This window comes from Nicotiana tomentosiformis, chromosome 4 (genome assembly GCF_000390325.3).
Source record: "Nicotiana tomentosiformis chromosome 4, ASM39032v3, whole genome shotgun sequence".
Lineage (NCBI taxonomy): Eukaryota > Viridiplantae > Streptophyta > Magnoliopsida > Solanales > Solanaceae > Nicotiana > Nicotiana tomentosiformis.
Window position 1 is genome coordinate 105,453,380 of NC_090815.1, and position 8,168 is coordinate 105,461,547.

The following is an 8,168-nucleotide window of genomic DNA, read 5'->3' on the forward strand; positions in this document are numbered from 1 at the left end:
GTTACCTCGGTTAAAGTGGAAAGGAACTCTTGGTCATTCTGCTAGTAGGGTTATTTCTTATATGAAAGCTCGGCTTATGGTAGAGAAAGGGTGTCTAGCCTATTTGGCTTATATTTGTGATCCGAATGCGAATGTTCCTTCTATGGAATCAGTACCAGTTGTTCGTGAATTTCCAGAAGAATTTCCTACAGAATTGCCGGGGATGCCACCCGACAGAGATATTGACTTCTGTATTGATTTGGCTCCGGGAACTCAGCCCATTTCTATTCCACTATACCGTATGGCCCCGCCAGAGTTGAAAGAATTGAAAGAGCAGTTACAAGACTTGCTTGATCAGGGATTCATTAGACCCAGTGTCTCGCCCTGGGGTGCACCAGTATTATTTGTAAAGAAGAAAGATGGCTCTTTCCGGATGTGTATAGACTATCGGCACTTGAACAAGGCCACTATTAAAAAAGAAATATCCGCTGCCAAGAATTGATGACTTATTTGATCAGCTTCAGGATGCCAAGGTATTTTCGAAGGTCGATTTGAGGTTTGGTTATCATCAGTTGAAGATTAGGGCATATGATGTCCCTAAAACAGCTTTTCGAGCTCGGTATGGGCATTACGAATTCCTAGTGATGTCATTTGGATTGACAAATACCCCAGCAACATTTATGGATTTGATGAATCAGGTGTTAAGCCTTATTTAGATTCTTTTGTGATTGTATTCATTGATTATATCTTGATTTACTCCAGCAGTCGAGATGAACATGAGCAACATCTTCGAAGTGTGCTTCACACCTTGAAGAATAATCAGTTATATGCCAAGATTTCAAAATGTGAGTTTTTGTTAGACTTAGTTTCCTTTTTGGGGCATGTTGTATCGGCAGAAGGCATAAAGGTGGATCCTAAGAAGATTGAGGCTGTTCAGAATTGGCCTAGACCTACTTCAGTTACAGAGATCCAGAGTTTTCTGGGTTTAGCAAGTTATTATCGTCAGTTCGTGGAAGGGTTTTCATCTATAGCAAGCCCATTGACCAGATTTACCCAGAAAGGTGTCCCATTCAGATGGTCAGACGAGTGTGAGTTGAGCTTTGAGAAGCTCAAGACCGCTTTGACTACGGCGCCAGTGTTGATATTACCCACATGTTTAGGATCGTATACGGTATATTGTGACGCATCTCACATTGGGCTTGGTGCAGTATTAATGCAAGATGGCAAGGTAATTGTATATGCATCGCGGTAGTTGAAAGTTCACGAGAAGAATTATCCTGTTCATGACTTAGAATTGGCAGCCATTGTTCATGCGTTGAAGATTTGGAGGCATTACCTCTACGGTGTCTCATGTGAGGTATTTACTGATCATCGTAGCCTTCAGTATGTGTTCAAATAAAAGGATCTTAATTTGAGGCAGAGAAGATGGTTGGAGTTGTTGAAATATTATGATGTCACCATTTTGTATCACTCCGAAAAGGCCAATGTGGTGGCTGATGCTTTGAGTAGAAAGGCTATGAGTATGAGCAGTCTTGCGTATATTCCGATTGGTAAGAGGCCATTAGCTGCAGATGTTTAGACTTTGGCTAATCAGTTCGTGAGGTTAGATGTTTCAGAACCCAGTAGGGTTCTAGCTTGCACAGTCGCTCGGTCTTCTTTATATGAGCGCATCAGAGAGAGCCAGTATGATGATCCTCATTTACTTGTCCTTAAGGACACGGTGCGGCACGGTGATGCCAAAAAGGTTGCTGTGGGGAAAGATGGGGTTCGGCGAATGCAGGGTCGTATTTGTGTGCCTAATGTGGATGGGCTTCGTGAATTAATTCTTGAAGAAGCACACAATTCCAGGTATTCTATTCATCTAGCTATTGCCAAAATGTATCAAGATTTGCGGCAACATTATTGGTGGAGGAGAATGAAAAAGGATATAGTTGCATATGTAGTTCGATGTCTGAATTGTCAGCAAGTTAAGTACGAGCATCAGAGACCTAGTGGTTTGCTTCAGAAGTTAGAAATTCCTGAGTGGAAGTAGGAGCGTATCACTATGGATTTTGTTTTTAGGCTCCCACGGACTCAGAGAAAATTTGACGTTATTTGGGTCATTGTGGACAGGTTGACCAAGTCATCACATTTCATTCTAGTGGCAGTTACCTATTCTTTAAAGAGGTTAGCTGAAATTTACATTCGTGAGATTGTTCGCCTTCACGATGTGGCCGTGTCTATTATTTCAGATCGAGTTATGCAGTTACCTCACATTTCTGGAGGGCTATACAGCATGAGTTAGGCACGCGGGTGGAGTTGAGCACAACCTTTCATCCACAGACAGACGGACAGTCAAAACACATTATTCAGATATTGGAAGATATGCTCCGTGCTTGTGTTATAGACTTTGGAGGTTCTTGGGATCATTTCTTGCCACTTGCGGAGTTTGCTTATAATAATATCTACCAGTCGAGCATTCAGATGGCTCCATATGAGGCATTATACGGAAGGCGATGCCGATCACCAGTTGGTTGGTTTGAACCGGGAGAGGCTCGGTTGTTGGGTACCGATTTGGTACAGGATGCCTTGGATAAGGTCAAGATTATTCAGGATCGACTTCGCACAACTCAGTCTAGGCAAAAGAGTTATGCCAACCGAAAAGTTCGTGATATTGCATTTATGGTTGGAGAAAGAATATTGCTCCGGGTTTCACCTATGAAAGGTGTAAATAGGTTCGGTAAGAAGGGCAAGTTGAGCCCTAGATATATCGGACCCTTTGAAATTCTTGAAAGGGTGGGTGAAGTAGCCTATAGGCTTGCATTACCACCTAGTTTATTAGCGGTTCATCCGGTGTTCTATGTGTCTATGCTCCTGAAATATCATGGTGATCCGTCCCATGTGTTAGATTTCAGCTCAGTCCAATTGGACAAAGATTTGACTTACGTGGAGGAGCCGGTGGCTATTCTAGCCCGGCAAGTCCGACAGTTGAGGTCTAAGAGTTATCCTTCAGTTCGGGTGCAATGGAGAGGTCAGCCGGTAGAGGCATCTACCTGGGAGTCCGAGTCGGACATGCGGAGTAAATATTCACTCTTATTCACCAGCTCAAGTATTTTTTCTCTAACTCCGTTCGAGGACGAACATTTATTTTAGAGGTGGAGAATGTGATGACCCAAAATGTCACCTTTAAATTTTATAAGTAATTATGTGTTATAAGACCTCAAAAAGTACCATTTATCATTCCTTGACTTGCGTGCGCAATCCGTAAAATTTTCCGGAAAGTTTTCATGTGAAAAATAGATTAAAATGTGAAATAAAGCTTTAAAACTCAACTGAGTTGACTTTGGTCAACATTTCTAGCAAACGGACCCGGATCAGTATTTTGACAGTTTCGGTAGCTCCGTATCGTGATTTGGGACTTGGGAGTATGCCCGGAATTTAATTTGGAGGTCCCTAGCTCAATTTATGACCATTTAACGGAACTAGCAATTTAAAGGCTAAAGATTCCAAGTTTAACCACGGGGTTGACTTTTTGATATCGAAGCCGGAATCCGATTCGGAAAATTTGAACAGCTCCGTTATATCATTTATGACTTGTGTGCCAAATTTGAAGTCATTCCGCATTCATTTAATATGTTTTGGCACGAGGTTTACAAATTGAAAAGTTTAAAACTCAAAGTTTGAATCGGGGTGTGAATTGTAATTTCAGCATTAATTGACGTGATATGAGACCCCGAGTATGTCCGTATTATGTTATTGAGCTTGTTGGTATATTCGTACGGGGTCCCGAGTACCCCGAGAGTGATACGAATTGAAATCGGATCAAGAATCAGACTTAAGCAAAATCTGATTTTTTTTCCTTCGGTTGTAATCGCACCTGCGAATTTTTGCCCGCAGGTGCGAGCTCACAGATGCGCCCAGGCGTGTCAAGGCTTCGATCGCAGAAGAGGACAACTTCTCGCAGAAGCGTGTCCGCAGATGCACACCAAATCATGCAGATGCGGGACTGGGCTGGCCTGGGGTCTTCGCAGGTGCGACCATTTTGCGCAGAAGCGGATGTCGCATGTGCGACAGGAGTGTCCGCAGATGCGGAACTTCACCTGGCAACCTGGCATCGCAAATGCGATCTTTGTCTCACAAATGCGTGTCCGCAAATGTGAAACTTTTATCCGCAGATGCGAAAATGACTGGGCAGAACCCATAAATTCGGAAGTCGCCATTTTTACTCATTTTTGAGTTTCAAGTCTCGGATTTGGGCGATTTCAAGGGGGATTTTCACGACTTTGAATTGGGTAGGTGTTCTTTAACCAAAAGTGATTATATTTCACAAATCCATATCTATATTCATCATTTATTTCGGATTTAGATGGAAGAAATTTAAATTTTTGTAAAACTTTCCAAAAAACAAAAATTTAGATTTGAAGGTCCATTTGATATCGAAATTTGATAAATTTTGTAGGGTTGGACTCGTATCGGAAGGGGTGATTGGATTTCATAAGTTTTTTTTCTAGATTTGGGACGTGGGTTCCACTGTCGAATATTTTAATAAATTTCAGATTTTTATCCGAAAAATTAATAAATTCATATGAAATTAATTCCTATGATTCGTATTGAGTATATCGAATTGTTTGTGAATAGATTTGAAGCTTTTAGAGATAAATTTAAAAGGAAAAGTTGTGGTCGAGTAATTGATTGGAATTTGCAAAGCGAGGAATGTGTCGTGGTTAACCTTGACTTGAGGGAATAGAACCCTTAAATTATTTGTTATGTGAAATGCATGTGAACGACGTATAGGCGAGGTGACGAGTGTCTATACGTCGTCAAATTAATTGTTTGCATAATTACTTGAAAAATCATAAATTATTTTAAATTATAAATTAATTATTATAATAATTGTTTCTCTCATATTCTTTGCCAAATATTAATTCTTGAATTCCTGCATTAATTGTTACATGCTACTTGAATTATGTGTCTTAATTGTTACTTGACATTTAGCATATTAAATATTAAACTGCCTATTTTCTCCCTGATTTTTATAATAATTTGCTATTTGACATTGTCTATTTCATGATTAAATCATAATTATTGTATGCTTGTTTTCTTATAATTTTATATTAATTGTTGCATTTATTGGGGAAATTCCTTCTATAAGAATTAGTAAATGAATATACTGGAGGAGCGGGTTGCACGCCGCAACAGAATTGATTGGATTGAATATATTGGAGGATCGGGTTGCACGCCGCAACAGACTTATTAAAAAGTCCATATTAGAGGATCGGGTTGCACGCCGCAACAGACTTATTAGAAGTCCATATTGGAGGATCGGGTTGCACGCCGCAACAGACTTATTTAAAAGTCTACATATATATTGGTGGATCGGGTTTCACGCCGCAACAGACTTGATTAAAATGAATATATTGGAGGAGCGGGTTGCACGCTGCAACAGAACCGAATGTGAATATATTGTGAGAGCGGGTTGCACGCTGCAACAGAATTGAATGTGAATATATTGTGAGAGCGGGTTGCACGCTGCAACAAAATTAATAGAAATAATAATTGGTGATGACTGCTGAGTTGGCTTCAATTATTATACATGAGTTGCCTGATTTATTTCTATTATCGTTGTTGTTATTAATATTGCGTACAGGTGATGTAAGTGACCCGCCTTAGCCTCGTCACTACTTCGTCGAGGTTAGGCTCAGCACTTACCAGTACATGGGGTCGGTTGTACTGATACTACACTCTGCACTTCTTGTGCAGATTTCGAAGTTGGTCCCAGCGGCGTGCCATAGACTTGCTCGTATTTCAGCTGCTCGGAGGAGACTTGAGGTATAACTGCATGGCATCCGCAGTTCTGAAGTCCCTGTCTATTTTACTTTAGTTGTATTTTTATTTTCAGACAATTTTATTTTATTCACACCTTTATTTGTATTATTCTAGAAGCTCGTGCACATATGACACCAATTCTGGGATGGTATTTAGATATCGTTGTTTTTATGGATTATTCACTATATTTCAAACTTTGCTTCCGCATTTGTTTCTTTGTTATTAATAAATTTAAAATTGTTTTAAAAATGGATAATATTATTCCAACGTTGGCTTGCCTAGCAAGTAAAATATTAGGCGCCATCATGTTCCGAAGGTGGGAATTTCGGGTCGTGACACTTTCCTAGTAGGAAATTCCATTATAACCCTTGTGATCCATATGTTAGGTAAAGCTAAGTCATGTCTTCTCGTGATCCAATGCTCAGTTCACTTATTCTCATTCAGTACGACATTATATGTGACATGAATACGTCCTTATGTGTATTACCAATTGTTATGTGCCTTTAATTGTGAAATTCACATTCAATAGGGAGAAGTGTCCAACCTCCCCCAACGTGAGTGCCATGATATCATGGTTACCTACCCCACGGTCGCAGGTGCCAACTATTTGTTGGGAAGATAGGGTGACACTCCCCCGTACGTGTTCCCAGATGCTAACGTACGCAGGGCCATTATGCGTAATAATTAACTTTGCAAAGTCATATATATATATATATATATATATATAAAACTCAGTTTCTATTTCAGATATCAGTTATGGGCTCAATTTCTACGTTAAGTTTCTGTTTTAGCTTACAGTTTAGCTTACAGTTTCAGTTTCCATATTATTACTTGGTTGTAAAATTTTATATGATTTATATGATTTTCCGCATATCCCTTTTCTTTCTTATATTTGGCAGAAGGTCTCTCTCCGCCTTTTTAGGATGTAGCCTATGAGACTTACTGGGTATCCTTTGGTGGTACTTAGCCCGTTTGGGCCTGCTACGTCGTGTGGCAGGTATTGAGGACGCAGGTAACGAGGCACGTGGCTAGAGGAGATATTCTAGATTCAGTTTATAGACTCCGTTGATTCGTCCCAGCAGTAGCAGACCCTTTTCAATCTATTATTTATAACTTTTTTTTACGTTTATTTTATTTTCGGGGGATGCCCCCGTAGGCTATGTATTAAATTTTGTTTTTCAGATTCTAGAGGCTCATGACTTGTTAGTGGGTCAGTATTAAAATATTTTGGGATTTATCCTTTATTTATTATATTTTATCAGTCAGCTTAAGAACTCCAATTTGATTAGAATTAATATTTAAACATGTTAGTTTCTTTGCTATTGAACTTGAAGTTTGATACAAATAGTATAGGGTTCACTCAATGAGTGATAAGGGTTGAGTGTCAATCATGTCCCACCCCAGTTTGGGGGCGTGACAAGTTGGTATCAGAGCAACCATGTTTACGGAGTTCTAGGGAGTCATGAGCCGTGTCTAGCAGAGTCTCAAATATGCATATGTTGTGCAGCATACTTATATTTGGGAGGCTGCAGGACATGTTAGGAATTGTTTTTCTTTCTCTCCTTTAATTCTTATATCGTGCATTAGAGCTAAACGTTTCAGAATTTTAATACTCATTTATATCTCGTTTCAGCATAAACAAGATGGTTAGAACAAGATCAACTTCATCCTCTACTACGAACAATGTTGAGATACCAGCTGCTATCATCAAGAAGCAGCACCAGAGTTGCAAGCCGCACTAATAGCAGCAGCTGCAGTTAGAGGATGTGGCAGAAGTAGAGGTATATGTCAAAATGCTAGCGGTACATATGAAAATGCTAGAGGTAATCAGGCTTGTGGTAGGGCCACAAGATAAGCACAAGCTCCACCTCAGCAGGTTGTTAATGATTGGGTACCACCATGTCAGCAAGATAATCGAAATGACAAAATTTTGGACTTTCTGGAGTCCATAGCCCCTCCGACTGGTGGTCGGGCTACACCTGTTCATGCTCCTCCACAGGACCCTCATGATTCAGATGAAGAGGTTATATGAGATGATGTTTAAGCTCCTCTTGAGGTACCACCACCAGTTGTCCTTGCAAATATAGCCCAGACAGTGCAGTTACCAATAAGAAAAAATGATCCACATGCCTTTCTGAGATTAAACCCTCCTACTTATTATGGTACTGATAGTAGGCTATATTTATGCAATTTAGACACTATTTACACTTTAATTTAGCTGCACTTTATTGATATTTGAATGCTAAAAGATAACTAAATACTCTAATAAAGAATTTGATGCTTTGCAGGAGCTACTCCAAGCTAGGAGGGAGCTAACGATTGTTTTGGAGTCAACATGGAGTGTGAAAGGCCAATCGAAGGTTAGCCTGGTCAAAAAGGAGAGA